General features: G+C 34.3%; 1 long non-coding RNA gene across 1 annotated transcript in view; it reads right to left on the bottom strand.

Moving 5' to 3' along the window:
- Window positions 1–945: 945 nt before the first annotated feature.
- LOC109157020 overlaps window positions 946–24,369 on the bottom strand; it is a 95,269-nt gene continuing 71,845 nt past the window's right edge. Inside the window, exon 3 of the long non-coding RNA XR_002050154.1 lies at window positions 946–1,002. This is a non-coding gene — a long non-coding RNA (uncharacterized LOC109157020). The remainder of the gene's footprint in view (window positions 1,003–24,369) is intronic.

The following is a 24,369-nucleotide window of genomic DNA, read 5'->3' as shown; positions in this document are numbered from 1 at the left end:
AGGTGTGTGAGTTACCAACCCACCTGATTGTATCGTTGGTTTATTGAATGTTGAATGAAGATCTGTTTGTTTTGCTTCAAAAAAAAGTAATAACTCATAAATCAAAAAAGAAATCCTTTAAGAAAAATTACAAAAATTGTATAATATCTCTATTTTACCAGGCCCAAATATTATAAAAAGAGATGTAAAAGCAAGGGTATAAGAAACACATAAGAAATAACTTGCATCTATAATTTTTTTATTTTTCATTTTTTAAAAAGGACACTTAGTCAGTGAGTGTCTTGCTAAAAATAAAGTTCAAGAAATTTGCAGTGAACTAGGAATACCAGGAATTCATCAAATTTTAAACAAAATTAACCAAATTAATTTTTCTTAAGATTGAAATACCGAAAACAATGATGATTATATTATATTTGACGGTATACTTATATTTGGTAGGCACCCGACCCAGAATCACTTGAAGAAACCAAGGGTCACGTAACGGAGACATTTACTCCACCGACCTATTCAAGAGGGAGTAATTATGGTGAAGATCATACCCAATGTAGGTTCGTCTCTTCATTGCTATGAAACCGTTATTTGAGCATAAAGACGTTGCAGACATTAGTATAAATAGGAAACCTTTCAATAGGCAAGGACGGGTTCTAATTCTTATACCATACTCAACACTCTAAGCAATAACAACTTTGATTACTTTCTAAATACATAGTATCTGGTAACTTATTTACCGTCATTAATATTCAAGAATTAGATGAATCATTCCCATTCTGCTCTCTTAACCATGCTGCAAACGGACGAGATCTACTCACGTCTAACCTTGTAACTACCCTACTTGTCCTGATATAATAAATACCAAATTAAATGCTTAATAAATATAATATAATACTACGTATATTAAAGAAGCTTGGCATGCTAAAGATGTAAAGTATGAAACCTAATTGATTACCTTAAGCTCCCATAGCGATGAACACGGGGAGGTGTTGTATAATCAGGCTTGAAAGGCTGCAGTGAAACAAATAAAAGCAAGTAAAAAAGAGAAAATTTTATTAAACACCAATCCACCTCGAATTAAAACTTTAAAATGGGTATTCTTTGGGCTTCAAGTAATAGAAAGTGTTAACAATAATCTCTATTAGATTTACAATGATACATTTGGACTGAAGACGTGAACAAAAGCAAAAAAGAGTTTAATTTTGATGTGAATGGAAATTAGTCTGAGCATGCTCAAAGTATTTCTTATAAACTATAATTAGACCTTACTCGGGACATCTCATTATCTAACAAAAACAGAACTTAGTTACCTGGTGACGAATCTCACACACAGTGTCACCTTTCTCATTGCACCACCTTTGCACACATGCCCTATGTGCGTACTGAAACCGCCCAAAACAAAAACAATCTAATTAAGAATAATGTGTCGAATTCAGAATTATCTATATATATTGATTATTTTATGGGTACTTGAAACACTAGATCCTTATGAAAGCTAATTAAGCACTCAGAGATAAAGTAGTAGTCGAAATTCCAAAATCTTCTCCTATTTGAATACATTAAAACAGTAGACTATGATAAGTTGGTGTTAGGATCAAAATCTATTTTTAATAGTGGATATACAGTTTTATTTCTTTATACCGTAACACATTTTCAAGATTCAGAGTGTTGGACTTATCTTTTATCGGCCATTAGTCGCCTTAGCCCAACAGTTGGGGAAAATAAATTAAACACGCTCAAGAAAGTTCATAGAGTACATGATATAGTCGAGTGAAATTGAAAATTTTAGATTTTATTTTTAAAAAAAAATGAAAAAAGCTCACAAACCTTCAATTCAAGGTACCACGGCAAGAGCAAGGAGTCTCCATATTCTGCACTCTACCATCTTGCTTGAAGCCATATCTGCAGTTTTCGATTCCTTGGAGAAAGCAGAAAGACCAAAGAATGAAGCAAACCCAGGGGCCAAAGAATGATCTTTAGAATGAAAATTAAGTTATAAGTCCATAACAAACAAAGAATTAACTCAATGAAGATGGAATTTATTAGAATATACACAGAAGAACTGGAAAGAAATTAAGACTTACAAAAACTCCCTTCTCTTCTTCAGAGAAATCTCTGTTTGGGAACGAATCAAAAGAATCCATCACTGCTATTATACCAGTACTCCAGATTTCGTGTATAAAATACAGATTATATATATACACAGTTGGTTCGTGTAGGTTACAGTTTGTTTTGGCAATTGACCACCTCGACCCCTTCAAATGTGTCTAAATTATTAAAATATACTCCGTAATAAATTCATTTTCAAAAAAAAAAAAATACTCCGTAATAAATTCAATCCGTCACAAGTTACATGTAACATTATTTACTTCAGACTTAAGAAATTACATTTAAAGATTAAAAAAAAAAAAGGTTTGAAGATTAAAAATGAGACTATCCCATAAAGGAAATTCTTTGATTACATGTATTATTATACCTCTTTTAATTTCTCACAAGTGAATGAAGTGGTAGCTATAACTATGTGTATTTGAGGAAAATTTTAATTTTGGTTCTATGACTATAGGGGTGTTGTTAATTTCAGTCCCCGACTTTTAAAAGTGTCAATTTAGTATACCTTGACTATGCAATTTTTGTCAATTTTGGTCACTCCGACCAAATTTCGCTGGAAAACTTTTATAGTTAAAATAATGAGGGTATTTTAGTCTTTTTACATCTATTTTATTTCTCCCCCATTTCGCCATCTTCTCCGACGAGAGCGGGGTGTGTGCTCTGTTGTCGACAGTCGACAAAACACCAAACTCCAGACCATCGAAGAAGTCAGAATCAACGGAAACGTGGAAATGGGTCGCCGACTTATGGTCAAGTTGACCGGTTGCATGGCAGTGTCAGTGAGGGCGTAGTGGTTGAAGTGTCCTACGACGTCGTCGAGCATGATATCATCGTCCAAGTCTGCAAACTGGAAGAAGGTGTCTCGGACTGGGTCCGATGGTGGCCAGGTCGCGATTGGACCCTCTAGAAACCGAGGTCGGTGAATGTCTTCTCCGCCGAAATTTTCAGTAGATCCGGTGAAAAAATGGGGGAGAAAGAAATGAGAGGTAAAATGACTAAAATACCTCATTATTTTAACTATAAAAATTTTCTGACGAAATTTGGCCGGCAATTTGGTCAGAGTGACCAAAATTGACAAAAATTACATAGTCAAGGTTTTATTTTATTTTATTTTCGATATCCAATTAGATTTTATTTTTATTATACTTATATTGAAGTTCAAGGATATTGATTGATCACCATGTCCTTAATTAGGTGTACTGATGAAAAACAATAAACAATATCCAATATTTTGGGTCAAAGATTAACAAAATTTATATGAAAATTTGTAATCTTCTTTAATAAAAGAATGAAAAATCACACTTTTTTTTTTGAATGCTACTAGCTCTATTACATTGTAGTATATGTTCATATACTTTCTCAACCTACTGAAACACAGAGAGCTAATAACGCCTCCACCGAGGCTCGAACTTACAACCTTCCAAATGGAAGTCCAACCCGAATACCATTAGACCACATAGTCCTGGTAATGAAAAATCACACTTATTTTAAATTATTTTCAATTTTAAAATGTGCTAGTCCTTCGATTCTTATGGAAACAAATATGATTTGTTAAATTTTTGCTCAAGTTGTCAATTTGATTACATTGTCAATTATTATAGCATGGATTATAGTTCATCTTGTAAGGTGAATCACTAATATAAGGAACATTTTTATTATACTGAAAATATATTTTTAATACACTAAAAGTTTATTTTTTTTTAAATGTACATTATTTGTTATATTACAAAATAATGAATCTTAAGTATACAAATAATTTATATTTAATATATTGAAAATGTACTTTCTCAAAAAAAATATATATTAAAAATGTACTTTTATTCATGATCCACAAATGTGACAATCGTTATATCGTGCATCACGGCGCATAATGCATCATGCGCCCTGGCCCAAAACGACGTTGTTTTTATAAGGCGTGTGGAGAGTTAATGCGATGGACACCGTTCCGTCCGTCCAATCTCGTTACAGTTTTTTTTTTAATAATCGTGTTTATGTGTATTATATTAAGAGTTTATGTGTATTATGTATTATGTATTATGTTAGATTATGTGTATTATGTTAGAAGTTTATGTGTATTCTACTATACAATTCTATAATCCGAAACAGAGAATTTTTTTAATTTTAGAAGTTAACGGCAGAAACGAGAAACGACGTCGTTTTGGCCAGAGTGTACAATAAATTATGCATCCCCATGCATGATATAATTTGCCCAAATGTAAATCATAATCCACAATATAATTCACCTTAGATTGTGAGATGGGCATATGGGCCAATTGAAAAAGAAGGACCCATTTAAAAAAAAAAAAAAAAGGAATTACAATTCAAGATGACTAAAAATGTAATCATACTATAAAGAAAACTATTTAATTTCATTTATTATTACACCTCTTTAATTTTAACGCAAGTGGTATGTATAATTATGCAATCATTGTAAGATGCACCTAATATAGGTTTTTTTTTGTTTTGTTTTGTTTTGTTTTTTTTTTTTTTTTTGTTTATTATAAGTTTATTTTTAATTAAGAAACTTAATAATCAAACTATTGGGTCATTTGTGAAAGTTAGGTACATTTTAATTTCTAGAAATGATATGTATAATATAATTATGTGCATTTTTTTTTTTTAATTCTAGTGACTCTATTACATTGTAATATATATTCAAACATACTTTCTTAACCTATTGAAACACAAAGAGTCAACAATGCCTCCACTGAGATTTGATCTTATGACCTCTCATATGAAAAATATCACTATATGTCATCTGAACACAAATTACTTGACTAATTATGTGTGCATCTATTTATAGGATGATAATGTATTTGGGGGTGGGTCTAGGATGACTACATGCATCCACCACCCAACTCACCTTTATACTTCCTCCACTCATCCCTACTCTTGACCCACAAAGGGTGGATATTTTTAAAATCCACTTAATGAATCTCAATACCGACGCCTTATTATCTTTTTAAAAATTTTCAGAAATTAATAATAAAATTTAAATTTTTTAATGATAATAAAATAACAAATTTTGTTGAGAGACAAAAAAGTTACATGTTGATATACTTGGGCTAATTAAATCCAGAGAAACCTTGGATTACACAAAAGAGAAGAGAAGCTCGACGGCATTATAGTCTCTAAGGCATGGATCGATATGTTTAGGGAGGACAAAACAATATTGAATAATGCTACACGCAAAATAAATAAATAAATAAATAAATAATATATATATATATATATATATATATATATATATATATATATATATATATATATATATATATATATATATATATATTGGTTCGTGCGAGAACATGTCTTCCCGTGCAGTCAGTGCGGCTTACACTATTAGCTATGCATAAATGCACCAGTGTTCGAGAATACACCAGAATGAAATGCCAAAAAATGCACCACATAAAATAATAATAATAATACACCATGGTGTATTTTCGAATACTGTGTGGTGCATTTATGCATACCCTATATATATATATATATATATATATATATATATATATATATATATATATATATATGGGTGTGTGTGTGTGTCACTCTGTCCTTTAATTTGGACTTTCGCATTCTCTGATCTTTTAAGAAATTAAAGGATGGGACGGGAGCTTCAAACCATGCATAAACAAGCTAGGATGGCATGCATGTTCTTTTAAGAAAATTAAATTCAAGAAATTTGTATCCAAGTAGCTAGGAATACAAGGAATTGATCTGATTTAAAACAAAATTGACCAAATTAAGTCTTCTTAAGATTGAAATATAGAAAACAATATATAATGATGATTATATATATATATATATATATATATATATATATATATATATATATATATATATTCAAGAATTAGATGATGAATCATTCCCATTTTGCTGCTCTACCTCTTATCCGCGCGGTAAACGGATTTGGCCGATTACTCGAGTGTCTCCTTGGAACTATCATACCTTCCCTGATAGATATAAACAACAAATTAAATTTATAAATACGAGTATACAAATATATGATATTAAAGAAGCTTGGCATATATATATGCTGAAGATGAGATATTGATTGTAGTAAATTTGCAAACAAATAAATACCCGGAGTACTGGTAGTCGATCCACAGGGAAGTGGGGTACTAAGCACTAGCTACTAGACTATTCACGTGAAGCTAGTCCTAACAAATCATATGATTTTGGCAATTGCAAGCGAGAAAATAAATAACTAAGCAGATTGATGAAGACAGAATAGCAAAATAGAATTTCTGGGATCTAAGTGTTTAATCCCCTAGTGCCAATCAAAGATGTAATATTTAATTCATATTTAGACCTGTGTGAGAATGCAGATGTGGAATTGAATTACTCTCGTAATCTCAATCCCTGGTAATTATCCACTCCCGTGCGACAAACACTCAATAAGAACAAGAAACGACATTCGTTAATTCCTAATTACTACCATCCCTCGAACTGGCAATAATTATTAATTAAATTCCCTAACAAAATTGCCCTTTCTCAAGGCACAACAGTCAAGTGCAAACGAGTGTGCCCTAATTTATGCCTAACTCCCGTTCAGACATGGATATGGCTATGAAGCAAGCAATTTAGACCTTTAATTACTAGCAACAACATTCAAATACGCGATTGCCACACAAGTAATAAAAACTGTCATAAATATATTAAAGAAATTAAGCTCTTGGCACATAGGTTCATAAATACATTCACCCAGAAATCCCTAAGGTGTTTTAGCCACTCATGGCCATAATAACATTCAAATCAAAATCAAGAATAAACAAAACAAGGATTGAAGTAAAAGAAATAGGGAAAGAATTCTCCCGAATCTTCCTAACGATTTCTCCAAGGCTGATTGTAGATCTTGATCTTGTTCCTCTTGAATTTGCTCTGTTCTTGTCTCCAAAATCGCGGTCTGGTCTCTAGGGTTGATAGAAAGGGGTATTTATATAGTAGAAGCTGAATTGGGGGCAATTTGGGAAGTCTTCGCGCCTTTGGAAAGATCTAGAATTCGCGACCTCGACGCGTCGAGCCTTCGATGCTTTCTTCAATGTGCGTACTGGAAATTATGAAATTTCTGACCACCTTAAAGTAATCTTAAATCAAGTCGATCGAAAGCCTTGTTCCGACCACTTTTGGTATCCGGAAAAACCTTTGTTGCTATTTCCGATCACTTTTTGCTTTCGACTTGATTTAAGATTACTTTCAGGTGGTCTGAAATTTTATAATTTCTAGTAGTGAATTCTCGACGCGTCGAGCCTTCGATTTCAGCCCAGACATCGCTACTGGAATTTCTCGACGCGTCGAATCGCCGTTGACTTCCTTCTTACTTCATTTTGACTCCGCTTTTGCTTGGACAGCCTTCCTTGCCTTTGCATTAATCCTGAAATGACTTTAAAATACTACCAAACACAGTAAAACATTCAAAGCAAGTGTAAAACCATATTTTAATGAGAAAGCAAGGGAAAAGGCGTTGGACATGCCAATCCATTGAATTTAAGCTTCCAAAATGAACCAAATAACCAATAAAAATATGTGTAATTGAGATTACATCAGATGTAAAGTAGGAAACCTAATTGATCACCTTAAGAGGCTAGGAAGGCTCCCATAGCGACGAATAGGGGGGGGGGGGGGGGGGGAGGTGCTGTATAATCTGGCTGGAAAGGCTACATTACAGTTAAAGAAAGTCAAGAAAAAAAAAAAGAGTTAATAATCAATATGGTCCCTCGACTATAACGTAATTACCAATTTAGTTCTCAACTATTATTCTTACTCAATTAAGTCCTCAACTATACAATTTTTACCCAACTTGATCCTCTGTTAAGTTGTATGTTTGTTGACCGTTAAAGTTGAGGACAAAAGTGTAATCTTCATTATCATCACAGTCTTGACTAGTACCCGTGTAGATGAAGGTTCAGGGGTTGCTGTCGATTCAAACCCACTCATGGCCGCCGCCACCGATCTCGTCGTCAACAAAGACAACAGATCGCAAATCTCCGCCGTCAGATCACTGCTCGACGCCAATGTTGTTCTTTCCGGCATACTGCTATAGTGCTAAATGTTCGCCCAAATCGGAGCCTGAGTTTTGAAACAAGAAGATCCGCCCCCTTGGCCCATCGTCTCCGACGAACAGCTTTCCGCTCCTAACGACGGCGGCGATCACCGGAGACTCGTCGCCTGAGCTTTCGGGTAATTATGCACGCCCTTATACACGATCTCCGTGATATGCCCGTCCGGTGAGCTCCACCTTTTTTTTTTTTTTTTTTTTTTTTTTTTAAGAAAGCAACCCAATTAAAACCGAAAGAAATCAAGAACGATAACCACATTTACACTAATCAGTTGAGCAATTAGAGATTCCTGAGACCGAATAATCAACTACACATGGAGTTGCAGGGTCACTGTGATGATCGTAATAGCTCATGCAACAATGTGGTTCTATCCTCTGTTGTGCTTGATGCCACATTGAGCACACGAGATGGCCATGAATCCGAGGGTGATGGGTATCGTGGGCGAGGTCTACTCACACTGGGTGGGAGGTTTTGCAAAGCCTCTACGTTGTTAGTCTTGCTGTACATTTGAAGGTCATTGTGTAAAGGCACAACCAAAACGGGTCCGGTAGCTGCAGCTGAGGATGATGCATAATCATGTATAATTGTTCTAAGATGGTCCTCTGTCAGCTGTGGCGGAGAAGTATTGTTATCAATGTTGGTAGTTTGGGAACGAATTGTTTCGTTTATTTCAGCTCATCCTTCTCAACAGTCATGTAATGAGATTCTGAATTAAGAGCAGTGTTCTCCTTTCTGAGATTATCAACCTGCACAATTAGTTCCCTCACTAACCGCATCGTTTCTTTTAATATGCAAGCCTTTCCATAATTCTGATGAGATGGATTCAAAACTTTGGCTAGCTCTGCGAATAGCACATTCATACTATCACGCTTCTGTTTCTCCCTCTCCGCCTTGTGGATTTGTCTAGGAACTTTATCGCTTGGCTCCCTCTCAGCCTCATGGATTTTTCTAGGAGCTTTATCATGTTTTCTTTTGTTGGAGCTGCTGACAACATGAACAGCGCAATTGGAGAAGAATATGAAACCTGCGGAGTTTCATTTGCGGAGGTTTGGGCTGCTAAATGGGGAAGGTGGAAGAGAGCTTACAAAGTTACACTTTTGCCCTCAATTTTAACAGTCAACAAACAGGTCAATTAACGGAAGATTAAATTGGGTAAAGAGTGCATAGTTGAGGACTTAATCGGGTAAAAATAGTAGTCAAGGACTAAATTGGTAATTACAGTATAGTCAAGGGACTATTTCAGTTATTAACTCGAAAAAAAATTAAAATAAATAAAAGAATGAAAAAATAAGATTTAAACATGAATCCACTCCGATCAGCTTAAAACCATAAACTCATTGTTTGGGCTTCATGTAATTAATAGAATGTGTTAACAATAATCTCCATTAGATTTACAGTGATACATTTAGATTTAGAGTACATCCTATAATTAAGATCTACTTAGGACATTTCCTGGTCTAACAAATAAAAAAATACTTAATTACCTGGTGACAAATCTCACACACAGTGTCACCTTTCCGATTGCACCAGCTTTGGACACATCCCCTATGTGCGTACTGAAACTGTCCAAAATAAATTAATTAATATGATTAAGCTCCAAATAAATTTGATTTGCACTTATGTAAGTAAAGTTAAAAACAATAGATTATATATGAGAAGTTGGGCGAGGGAATTAAAATAAGCTAGCTAGCTTAACAATTAGTTCCACGTACAAATCTACCTACCTTTAAGGTACCCCGGCAAGAGCATGGAACCTCCATATTTGAATCCAAATCTTCACCATGGCATATCCTGCACTGTACTCTCATCGTTGAGGAAGACATATCGATCTGCACTACTCTTCCTTAATTAGCTTGTCAAAGAATAATCTTATCCATCTTTAGAATCACTTATCCAAAAGCTATAATTAGTCACATTTTTTAAGAATCAGACTTGACCCTTAATGGCCTAATTCAACAAAGAATGAGAATGTATGTATTAGAATATATATACACAGAAGAAAAGGAAACAAAGACTTACAACAACTCCATGCGCGCTCTTCTTGAGAGAAATTGCTAGCTGCTGTTTGGGATTGAACGAAGCAAAAGGATGAAGATCACTTCTATTTATACTACGAGCATATTTCATGAATAAATACAGATTATATATATATATATATTATTGTTGGTTACGTTCCTGTACGTTACAGTATACATGTTAAGCAATTGACCACCCCGGCCCCTTCAAATGTGTGTCCAAAATGATTACATTACAATAACTTAATATTTCATCTGTTACATTTGATCTGTTTTAATATTTATTATTTCGATCAAACCAACAATTTCATTTTACTTATTTTTGTTTAGTTTTTGTGTGTGTGTGTGTGTTTAATAATACTTTTAATACCTTTCAAAAAAAAAATAATACTTTTAATATTATTTTTAAATATATAAATTTTATATATTACTAATAACCTTAATATTATAAAAAATTAAATTATGAATAACTTTAGTCGTCTAACCGAACTAGATATAAACAATAGGAAAGTATAATAATGCTTAGTGCCTGATACTCCTTTTTTACAAAAATATTGTATATATTTAAGCCATAAGCTTTACAAAGTAGAGCCTTAATGCATTTATTTAATCATAGATTTCTCCTTTTTTTTTTCTCATAATAAATATTATGTAAATTGTTTTTTCATATTAAATGAAATAAATGAAAGAAAGGTAATTTATTTTAGAACATATAGTTTTAATTTTTTGTTATGAGACTAATCGTTAAAGAGCAATTATTGATGGGTGGATCCAATCCACACAATAATTTATCGCAATAGAGAAAAACAATTATATAATCAACCCTCATGACTTTAAGAAGTTTGATCATGAATTCCTTAGATGTACTAATAAAAAAATTTAAACAATATCTAATATTTTGTGTCAAAGATTAACAAAATTTATATCATAATTATTAAACTTCTTTAATAACAGATAGAAAAATCACACTTTGATTGTGTTAATTATTTTCATTTGGAATGTAGTTCCTCCGACTCTTAAGTAAACAAAATTGGTTTTATAATTTTCAATGAAGTTGCCAATTTGTCCATCAATTCTATTAGATTGAAGGACAAAATTGACAACTTCAACAAATATTGAAGGATCACATTTGCTTACTTAAAAATTAAGAAATTACATTTCAAGATAAGAAATAATTTAACGATTAAAAATGTGAATATCTCATAAAGAAAATTTCTTTAATTACACTAGTATTTGCACCCGTGCGATACACGGAATGAATTTTTTGTAATATATTAAGAATATATGAATCGAAATATAATTATTTAAATTAGAACATCAAATATTATATAGTGCAATTAAAGATATGGTTTGGATCGTTTATATATTTTGATGTTATCATAGCTTGTATTTGTGCAAATAATTGCTCAAATTAATAGCTAATGTTTAGATGTACGCATGTGGTGCTATAACTTTGAAGATTTTATTTATCATCGTTTAGTATTTTCGTAAATTAGGCAAATGTGCTCGTTCTCTAACAACTCAGTTATAGAAATGAATTGCTATCCTTATTCATTTGTATGGAAACTATATTTTTTTGTCTAGATATATAGCAATTTTTTCATTTAAAAAAAAAAAACTAATATCACCGTTAACTATTTATTATTCTTAACATACTCTTAATAATTTATATAAGGTCTTAGGTTCGAACCTCATCCCAAGTATAGTCTCATCCCAAGTATAGTTGGCATAATTGTTAAACATATATTATGAATATGTTAAAATGTATTAAAAATATATAATATAAAATTTAACATAAACTTTGGTCAAATAATTAGCTCGACTAAATACATAGCATTCAATTAGATGTCTATAAGCTTTATTTAAAAAAAAAAAAGCATTCAATTAGATGTCTATAATGCTTTATTTAAAAAAAATTATTCATTATAAAAAAAATTTAAAAGAAATATAATTTCATTAGTTATATTATTTTTATTTTCTACAATTCAAAGATTCCTTACCTTCAAATTTATTAATTTATTATATTCACTACATTGTTCATTGTCTTCTTTTTTACGTTATCTTGTAATTAAATATCAAAGTTATAATACAAAACATGTTATATATATATATATATATATATATATATATATATATATATATATATATATATATATATATATATATATATATATATATATATTTATTTATTTATTTATTTATTTATTTATTTACCAAGTATTTTATACAAATATAATAAATATTAATATTTTGTTCAATACTTTCACATGATAACCTACAACACACATCTCACAACACATGAAGCATGTAGGAAAAAAACTACCACTACTAAATATTAATAAGTATTTGTACGCTAAAGTGTTCATATTACAACTAAAATCTCAGTCATATACACATCAAGGCAAATTTAAAACTTCCTACACCATAATCTCATTGCATGATGAATCCCTCTATGCTGCTACCAGCAACCTAATTGCACATGACACACTACCAATATTAAAAAAAAAGGACAATTACTAAAGATGAAAACAATAACAATGCTACCCAAAAAAGAATTAAGAAGAATTAGAGAAATTTAAACCAAAAGTAGTATTTATTTAGACTATCGCTTTAACACTAAGTATTTAGACTAACGTTATTACAAAGTTGCAAACATTTATTTTAGTGACAATTATAATCAATCTCTCATATATTATCTTGTATTTATATACTTTAAATTACCGATTTAAATAAACAAATTCAACATTTATTTACCTATGCATGAACATCTCCTATATAATATTGCATTAATATACTTTGGAATACTTATTTAAAAATAATTATTGGGCATTATCCCATTCGCACAAAGCGCGTAAAAAAACTATTTTATATATATATATATATATATATATATATATATATATATATATATATATATATATATATATATATATATATATATATATATATATATATATATATATATATATATATATATATATAGGGTTGAGTTCAAATGAGGACAACAATATATAGAGGACTGTGAGGACAAATAATGGGCAGACAGCAAACTAATACCAGGCACACAACTTAATACATAATGGCACACAAGAATAAATGTAAACATCAGGTTTCGAACCCAGGCTCTATAAATTAACAAAACTAGCACGCGACATACAAACTGTGGCACACGACTTCATTCGGCCATGCAAACAACATACTGGCTAATGGCACACACTACATCTGTCCTCACAGTCCTCTATAATATACTTGTCCTCATTTGAATACACACACACACATATATATATATATATATATATAGATTTATTATACTCTTTTATTTTCTCACAAGTGATAGGTATAACTATGTGCATTTATATATTGTTGTCTGTATTTTACTCGAATAGGAAATTATGATATTTAATAATACCATAAAAACTGTCAAAAATCATAATATTTTTTGTAAACTGTATTATGTGAGGCTTCAAAAATCGTAAAATACGATAAAAACTTTATAAAAGGCTTCAGGCCCGCAAGACCAATTGTAGCCTCATATACATACTCAAGAGTCAAGCCTAGGCTTAGGCATTAAGTTTTCATAGCAAACTCAGACCTGATTTTATAAAGTCCCACTCAGCTTGACCAATTTTCATCAATTGGCTTACATTTTAGTTTGATGATGTGAATAATATGTCTAATATTATGTTATATTCCTCTTGTAATAAGTTATTTAATATGTAATAGAGTCAGTAGCTTTCAAAAAAAAAAAAAAAGTTATTTAATATGTGGTGTTAGACTAGTCAGCTTAGAATAGTCTATTAGTCAGGAGACTTTTACGTGTAGCTTTTATCTATAATATTAGTCTCTCTCTCTGTAACTGTATTGGAATAGAATTGCATTTCATCTGGTATCAGCTAAGCCGTAGGTTAGATCCTCCACTTTTCTCTCCCTCCCTATCGTCGATCATCTCGCTACCGTCGACCACCTTTTCTCTTCCTCCAATGTCGACAAACTCCTCTGAGAGGACTGTAACCGCCGGCGCACCACCGCCGGCCACCACCCCAAACACCCTAGCTACAGCCACCACTTCGTCTCCATCAAACTCACATCCCGGAATTTCCTCTTTTGGCGCACACAACTCGTGCCCTTTCTCCGGGGACAGGGTCTACTTGGTTACATAGACGGAGAAACTCCCTGCCCATCGCCGATGATTGATCCTCCGCCGTCCGACGATTCCGGCGCCACCACTGCCGTACCTCAGGCGAATCCAGCGTACAGGTTGTGGATGCAGCAAGACCAGTCCATCCTCTCTCTTTTGATTTCATCATTATCGGAAGAGGTGATGTACTTGGCCGTTGGTCGGAAAATGTCGCGGGAAGTATGGCAGTCCATCACTGCCGTTCTCGGATCGTCGACACGTGCGCGTTGCCTGAACTTACTCGAGCAGTTCCAATCGTTGCGTCAAGGCAACAGTTCGCCGACAGAGTTCCTAGGCCATGCGGAGCTTCTAGTCGAAGACCTGACGCTCGCTGGCCGGCCGGTATCATTAGACGAACAGAATTTGTTCATTTTCTGGGGTTTACGCCCGGAGTTCAGGGCCATGGCAGCTTCGCTAACAGTTTCAGGTAATCCTATCACCATCCCGCAACTGTCGGACTTTTTACAGGCGCAAGAGTTCATACTTGCGGATGATTACCCGGCGCCGGCTTCTGGAGTCTCGCATTCCGGTCTGTACACTGCTCGTGGCGGACGCGGCAATGGCGAGGGAAATTCCCGTGGTGGACGCGGCCGAGGACGTCGTGGCGGGAATGGACGTGGCGGCCGCAATGGTCGTGGAAATCCACCGAGGTGCCAGATTTGTCGCGCCATCGGCCACACTGCCGTACACTGCTTTAAACGGTACAACGCTCCGCCGCCTGCCCAGGCTAATCTCACGGTCGCCGGAGATGAATCCACAACCAGTGTAGCTGGAAATTGGTTCCCGGATACTAGAGCATCTGCTCATGCCACGCCCGACGCGTCAATGATGTCTCATTCTGATGAGTACAACGGGAATGACGTTCTGAGAGTCGGTAATGGCGCAGGTTTGGTTATTTCACGCGTTGGTTCTGCATCTATTCCATCCGTGTCTAAATCTCTTAAATTGTGTAATATATTACATGTTCCCGAATTATCTGTCCCATTACTTTCGGTTCAAAGATTGACTAACGAAAATAATGTATTCTTTGAATTTCACGAAGATTGCTTTTTTTGTGAAGGATTCAATAACCAGGGCAATCCTGCTTAAAGGACCCACTTCTGGAGGGCTATACACACTTCCGCTGTCTCGGTCACGTTTCGCATTCATAAGTTCCCGAACCACTCCGGCTATGTGGCACAGCAGACTTGGCGACCCACATAATCGGGTCCTAAATAAAATTCTCCAAATGTATCCGGTTGACAATAAATCAAAATCAATGGCCGTTTGCACCGCATGTCATCTTGGGAAATCTTGTCGATTCCCGTTAGATAGGGTCAATTCTAGTAGTGCAAATGTATTAGATTTACTTTACACAGATGTTTGGGGACCATCTCCCGTTATTTCCAGTACTGGCTTTCGATATTTCCTCCTATTTGTAGATGATTATTCCCGCTTTACCTGGTTTTATCCTTTACGGGTAAAGACGGATGTATACAAATGTTTTGAGTCTTTTCGAGTCATGGTAGAATGGCAATTCTCGCGTTCTATCAAGTCAATTCAATCCGACCTGGGGGCGAATACCGAAAACTACATAACACGTTTCAATCCCTAGGTATAAACCATAGACAGTCATGTGCTTACACGCACGAACAAAACAGACGGGTAGAGCGCCGGAATAGACACATAGTTGAAACCGGGTTAGCTCTACTCGCTGAAAGTAAAGTCCCACTACAGTACTGAGATTATGCTTTTGAAACTGCCACCACTTTAATCAACTACATGCCGTTCGCCGTTCTACAGTTCCAAAGTCCATACTCGCGTTTCTTTAATACGTCCCCACCATACACATTTCTACGAGTCTTCGGGTGTCGGTGCTATCCCTATCTACGGCCTTACAATCGCCACAAGATAGAGTATCGCTCCGCCCCTTGTGTCTTCTTAAGTTACCCACCGTCCTATAAGGGATATAGATGCATGGACTTAACAACTGGAAAAATCTATATATGTCGTCATGTCCGGTTTGACGAAACTACTTTTCCTTTTTCAGATAAAGTTGTGCAGCACGCACCGCAACAAGATACACCCTCGGCACCTTGGGCAGCTGGCACCTTAGTGCCGCAACCTGTACCACCAGTTATGGTTGCACCATCTGTTGAGCCGGAACCCATACCCTTGGCTAGTGAGCTTGCACCGTTAACCGCTGAGCCCGCACCTTTGGCTATTAGGGCACCGGCAAAGGGTCGCCGAAGGAAGCCACCGGCCCCACCCGTGCCACTTACTATGCACCTACGACATATGACACAGGGTACGGATGAAGAATTTCACGCTCTGAGTGCCACTATTGACCCAACCTGCTACTCCCAAGCCGTTGGACACCCACATTGGCGTGATGCCATGGACCAGGAGTTTAATGCACTCCTTCACAACAATACTTGGCAGCTAGTCCTAGCAAAATCACATATGAACATAATTTGATGCAAATGGGTATTTAGAACTAAACGCAATGCAGATGGGTCCGTTGAGAGATACAAGGCAAGGCTTGTTGCCAAGGGGTTTAACCAGGTTGCCGGTGAAGATTTTTTTGACACTTTCAGTCCCGTTGTCAAACCGACTACAGTCCGGTTGTTGTTTTCTCTTGCTGTGTCATATAACTGGACTTTACGGCAGCTTGATGTTCATAATGCATTCCTAAATGGGCATCTCGCTGAAACTGTATACATGAAGCAGCCACCTGGGTATGAGGATCCCACACACCCTGATCACGTTTGTCATCTCCAGCGCTCTCTGTATGGCCTCAAACAAGCTCCTCGGGCCTGGTTCAAGAGGTTGCATGACTTCTTACTCTCTACAGGATTTTTAGCATCCAAGACGGATGTATCACTTTTTCACTATACCACTGGTACAGCTCGGGTCTTTTTATTAGTGTTTGTGGATGATATAATCATGCTAGGGAATGATTCTACGCTTATTGACACTCTTCTCAAGTAGCTATCCACAACATTCAAGATTCGAGACTTAGGGACGCCTGGATTCTTTTTGGGTATTGAAACAGTGAAGGTAAATGGTGGAATGCTACTATCGCAACGCCGTTACATGGATGATATTCTCACACGTGCAGGTATGAGTGACTGTAAGCCATTGGTCACACCTGCCGCGGTCACTCAAGCCGTCTCTCCGTCTGATCAACCATACGAAAATCCTACTCAGTATCGTCGCATTGTGGGGGCTTTGCAATATTTAACAATCACATGTCCCGACTTATCCTATGCAGTTAATAGGCTGTGTCAGTTCATGCACTCACCGACAGACGATCACTGGGGTCTTCTGAAGCGAGTTCTCCGTTATGTTAAAGGTACTCAACACTATGGGTTGCGTCTATCTCCGTCTACATCGACTGTTCTGCATGCCTTCTCAGATTCGGATTGGGCTGTGTCCAGTTGACAGAAAGAGTACAAATGGTTATGCTATGTTCCTCGGTACCAACCTCATCTCATGGTTATCCAGGAAACAGCGTACAGTTGCGAGGTCGTCTACTGAAGCAGAGTATAAAGCCCTTGCAGATGTTTCCGTGGAGGTTACGTGGGTTGTGTCTCTTCTACAGGAACTGGGTTTGCACTCCGGTCAGCCGTCTACTCTGTGGTGTGACAATCTGGGCGCCACGTATCTCTGTGCTAATCCGGTTTTTCATGCTCGAACAAAGCATGTGGAGATAGATTATCATTTCGTCCGAGACAAAGTCGCATCTGGGGACTTCATTGTTAATTTTGTGTCTACTAAAGATCAACTTGCAGATATTTTCACCAAGCCGCTGCCAGGTCCGCGCTTCCAGCTTCTTCGTGACAAGCTCAATGTGGTAGCACATCCACCTTGTGCTTGAGGGGGTGTGTGAATAATATGTCTAATGTTATGTTATATTCCTCTTGTAATAAGTTATTTAATATGTGGTGTTAGACTAGCTAGTCAGCTTAGAATAGTCTATTAGTCAGGAGACTTTTACGTGTAGCTTTTATCTATAGTATTAGTCTCTCTCTCTGTAACTGTATTGGAATAGAATCGCATTTCATCGATGATACCAATTAAACATATTTTAAAAGTTAGGTCCCAAAATTCTTTTATTTTTCTAGACTAAGGCATTTTTTAATTGTAAATCCAAAAGGTTCACTTAGATGATGGACTTTACTTATTTTTGTATAGTTTTTTTTTTAATTTAATAATACTTTTAGTATAGTTTTTAAATTTTATATATTAATGATCAACTTAATATTAAAAAAAATTAAATTATGAATAACTTTAGTCGTCTAGACCGAACAAGATATATACAATAGGAAAGTACAATATAATGCTTAGTGCCTAATAGTCCATCTTTACGAAAATATGTATATTTAAGCTATAAGTTATGAACAGATACTACAATGTAATAGGACCAGTAACTTTCAAAAAAAAAAAAAAAAGCTATAAGTTCGAAAATAAACTTTATCAAACATGGCCTTAAATGTATTTATTTAATCATACATTTCTCTTTTTTTTTTTCATAATAAATATTGTGTAAGTTGTTTTTTTAAATGAAATATATGAAAGAAGACAATTTATTTTAGAACATATAGTTTAATTTTTTTTTTTCTATCCAAATCAACAGGTAATATAAACTTGAATACTGTTATGAGACTGATCGTTAATAGAGAAATCATTATTGTGTGGACCGTGGTCCACACAACTGGGTAAACTACGGTCCACATAATAATCTATACTATCTATATAAAAATAAAATCATCGGTTTTAACTTCCCGCCCAAAACAGTCCTATACTATTGTAAAATAGTGTAATACAATTCCTAATAGAATATATTATTACATACTTTTCTATTCGTATTACAATTCTACATTAAAATTCATATTCTAATATTATAAAATAGTGTAATACAATTTCTAATAGAATATATTATTTTTCATACTTTCCCATTCGTACTACAATTCTACATAGGATACAACAATATTAAAATTCATATTTCTATTCAACAATATTATATTATTCTTTTTCCCGTTAAAAATTATATATTCTTCATTATTAGTTTTATAATTCTCCGTTAATTCTCTGTTAAATTTACTAAATTACAAACTCCCATTAAAACTCAACTGCCTGGCTGAATTATTAAGATTTAAATAAAAAATCCTTAACTCAATCTCCCAACTCCATGTTGTACTCAAACACTCCTAAATCACCTATAAATATAGCCCAAAACTCAGTAGTCCATCACCAAGACTGAAACAGAAGAGTGAGGAAGAGCAATTTGGAGCTTGACTTTTCAATTTGGAGCATTCCATTCTATTAACTTTAGTTTCTATAGGTGAAGTAAGGATTACACGTTCATTGTTGGTGATTATGCAGTTTATGTTTTTTTTTTTTAATGTTGCAGTATAAAATGCTATATTCATGCTTTAGTTTCCTTTTATATTTATTTATTAACTGTTTTCTAATATAATTGTTCTCTTGAATTTCCACATATTGCAGAAAGTATTCCAGCTAGGCATTGATGATCATCATTCTCAATTTTATTGGGTAATAACAGATTAACAGTTTCAATCTTTTTTAAAAATCTTATTTTAATCTGTAACTAATTTCTTTTATTATTAGGTTGATGTTGAGGAATAGTGCTGGATTGAAGAATAAAGTGATGACTTATAAGGGCTCAAGTATTCTGTAGCTTTTTCCTCTTTTATATGTATCATATTTTACAATAGGTTTCAAGTATTCTGTAATATGCAAATATGTTTGTTTTTAAGTGGATGTATTAAGATTGATTCTATTATTTTGAACAATAATATTTAGGGAATTGTGATCTTCAATCTCCAGTACACTAAAAAATGTATTCTATCCGGCTCAAATAACTTAATAACTTAATGTATCAATAGATTGACAATGATGAAGTTGTGGGTGGTAGTTCAGTGGTAAAGAAACGCCTTCTGAATGAGTTCTCATCAACCCAAACATCAAAGAACAAAGTGCCTCTTAGTGTTAAGTTTGAAGGAAACTCATTGATTATAATTTGTGTGGTTGAAGTGTCTGTTCTGTATGGACAATGATGCATGTCCTTGTAATGAACCTCAACACCTGGGTTTGTCTCTACTATTTCATAATTTCCGGCGAAGATCACAGGTTCTGAATCTCCAGCAAAGATCACCCTTTCTTAATCTCCGGCGAAGATCCCTAATTCATCATCCGGAATCGGAGGAGCTGATGTGTTGAGTCCGATCGCCTCCAGTATCTCATCTCTCCAGCTGGACATCCTAAACTCCATATTAGCCATGATTCTCACCACCAAAATCTTTAGTAGCCTGCAATCGCGTATCAATTTTGATGCTTGCTTCAGTCATCTGAGCTTCTAATTTACTCAATTGAGCTTCCATGGTGAAGGGAGATAGGGCTCTAATACCAATTGTAATGAACCTTAGATCAAAGTAGGGGAGAAAGGGAAGAGCAGAACAGTATTACAAGAGGGAGAAGAAGAAAACATAATCTGGGAAAGGAAGAAGAAGAAATGCAGAGGGGTGGGCGAGAGAGAGAATAAAGAGGGAATTGAGAGAAAAGAGATAATAGTTGATTAATTCCAAGCATAATCCTCTAGTAAAATCTATCCCCTATTCATACAAGGCAAATATTCAAGAATTTGATGAATCATTCTGATGTCTTGGGGTGTTACACAATACAACTTTGATTACTTTCTACATACATAGTATCTGGTAATTTACCGTCATTAATATTCAAGAATTTGATGAATCATTCCCATTCTGCTCTCTTAACCATGCTGCAAACGGACGATATCTACTCACGTCTAACCTTGTAAGTACGCTACTTCTCCTGATATAATAAACACCAAATTAAATGCATAATAAATAGAATATAATAGTACGTATATTAAAGAAAAGTATGAAACCTAATTGATCACCTTAAGCTCCCTAAGCAACGAACACGGGGAGGTGCTGTATAATCAGGCTTGAAAGGCTGCAGTGAAACAAATAAAAGCAAGTAAATAAATAAAATAGAAAAATTTAAGCATCAATCTACTTCGAGTTAAAACTTTAAAACTGGTATTGTTTGGGTTTCAAGTAATAGAAAGTGTTAACAATAATCTCCCTTAGATTTATAATGATACATTCAAACGGAATACGTGAACAAAAGCAAAAAAGAGCTTAATTATAATGTGAATGGAAATTAATCGAAGTATAATACATGCTCAAAGTATTTTCTATAAGTTATAATTAGGCCTTAATCGGGACATCTCATTATCTAACAAAAACAGAACTTAATTACCTGATGGCAAATCTCACACACAGTGTCACCTTTCTCATTGCACCACCTTTGCACACATACCCTATGTGCGTACTAAAACCGCCAAAAACAAATACAAGCTAATTAAGAATGATCGAATTCAAAATTTTACACACACACACACATACACACACACACACACACACACACACACACACATATATATATATATATATATATATATATATATATATAAATTGATTATTTTATGGGTACTTGAAAAACCAGATCCTTATGAGAGCTAATTAAGCACTCAGAAATAAAGTAGTAGTCCAAAATCTTCTCCTATTTGAATACAATAAAACAGTAGACTATGATAAGTTGGTGTTAGGATCAAAAGCTATTTTAATTTTAATAGCGAATGTACAACTTTATTAATTTATATCACCACACATTTTTAAGAGTCAGGGTGTCCGATTTGATCTTTTATCAGCCTCTGTCCAATAATTCATGGCTAGTCACATGGTGTTAGAGTTGGCCCGTGGTAACCTCAGCCCAACAGTTGAGAAAAATAAATTAAACACGCTCAAGAAAAGTTCATAGAGTATGGAGTCGGGTGAAAAAAAATGAAAAGAAGCCCACAAACCTTCAACGTACCACGGCAAGAGCATGGAGTCTCCATACTTGAATCCAAATCTTCATCATGGCATATCCTGCACTCTACCATCTTGCTTGAAGACATATCTGCAGTTTTCGATTCCTTGGAGAAAGCAGACCCAGTCAGGGGCCAATGAATGATCTTTAGAATGAATTCAATGGAGAATAGGAATTTATTAGAATATACACAGAAGAACTGGAAACTAATTAAGACTTACCAGGACTCCCTTCTCTTCTTCAGAGAAATCGCTGTTGTGGAACGAATAAAAAGAATCCATCAGGTATATATATACACAGTTACTTCGTGTAGGTTACAGTTTATTCCAACAATTGACCACCCCAACTCCTTCAAATGTGTCCAAATTATTAAAATATACTCTGTAATAAATTCAATCCGTCACCTGTTACATGTAACATTATTTACTTAAAACTTAAGAAATTACATTTAAATATAAAAAATAAAAGATTTGAAAATTAAAAATGAGACTATCCCATAAAGGAAATTCTTTGATTACATGTATTATTATACCTCTTTTAATTTCTCAGAAGTGAATGAAGTGGTAGCTATAACTATGTGTATTTATATATAGTTTCAATTTTCTTGAACGGAAATTATATTATAATGTTAAATAATACCATAAAAAGTTTTTAAAATCATAAAATTCTTATGAAATTGTGTTATGTGAGAGACGTAATATTTGTCTTAGTAAAAATGTAATACTTTTTAAAAAAGATTTCATAAAATATTATATTATCACTAAAAAATATTACGTGTTTAATCAAGACTCACAATTCAAAAGCTAATATACATGTTTTTTAATTTTGTGTTTTAGTAAATGTCACAAGATTTTATTTTATTTTATTTTTGATATCCAATTCGATTTTATTTTTATTATACTTATATTGAAGTTCAAGGATTGTTTGATCACCATGTCCTTAATTAGGTGTACTGATGAAAAACAATAAACAATATCCAATATTTTGGGTCAAAGATTAACAAAATTTATATCAAAATTTGTAATCTTCTTTAATTAAAGAAGGAAAAATCACACTTATTTAGTTATTTTAAATTACTTTCAATTTTAAAATCTGCTAGTCCTTCGATTCTTATGGAAACAAATATGATTTGTTAAATTTTTGCTCAAATTGTCAATTTGATTACATTGTCAATTATTATAGAATGGGTTATGGTTCATCTTGTAAGATGAATCACGAATATAAGGACCATTTTTATTATACTGGAAGTATATTTTTAAGGATTAATATTTGATACACCGTCGATGTATAGATGTTATACACCGTCGGTGAAGGAGAAAATGCCACATCATTAAATAAAAAGTCAATATTAGTTGAGTCCTTTTTTGCAATATTTAAGACTTGTATTTTATTTGGAAACTCTTTGTTTCTAACTAATAAAATATATCTACTTTCCTAATCATATTTATTATTTAATTATTATCTATCTATTTTCATTGCATTTTTAATTATTAGATACATTATTAGTTAAATTGACAAATAATAACATCTTGGTGACGGCTGAGGTAGGGCATTATTTAAACAGAAAATAGTGTGGTGTAGTGGGTTGGAGTGCATTGAAACTGGCTGTGTGTAACGACTGTTGATTATACTGTAATGGTCAATGGTGTAGCAAGGGGACGCGTGAAACCCACCAGGGGCCTCAAGTAGGGTGATCATCTTTCTCCATATTTGTTTATTATTTGTGCAGAGGCTCTCTCGATGATATTGCAGTATGAACAAATGGCAGGATCAATACATGGGTGAAGAGTAGGTAGGGGGCGCCACCTGTATCACATCTGTTTTTTGCAGATGACAGTCTCCTATTTTTTAAAGCGAATGTTCAAGAGGCTGGGGTTATTAAGCAATGCCTAGCAAGGTATGAAAAATTATCAGGGCAGGTGGTGAATTATAATAAATCCAGTATCAGTTTTAGCAGGAACACCCATGAGGGTAACAGGGCGCAAGTAGCAAACTGCCTTAGAGCTGAACAAGCAGCCAATTTTGGGAAATACTTAGGCCTACCTTCCTTTGTGGGAAGGAATAAGAGGGCTGTTTTTTCTTATGTGGAGGAGAAGATCAGGCAGCGGATTGGTTC

This window comes from Ipomoea nil, unplaced genomic scaffold (genome assembly GCF_001879475.1).
Source record: "Ipomoea nil cultivar Tokyo-kokei standard unplaced genomic scaffold, Asagao_1.1 scaffold0298, whole genome shotgun sequence".
NCBI lineage: Eukaryota > Viridiplantae > Streptophyta > Magnoliopsida > Solanales > Convolvulaceae > Ipomoea > Ipomoea nil.
The sequence above is the reverse complement of the archived record's forward strand: the minus strand, read 5'-3'. Positions and strand labels throughout refer to the sequence as shown.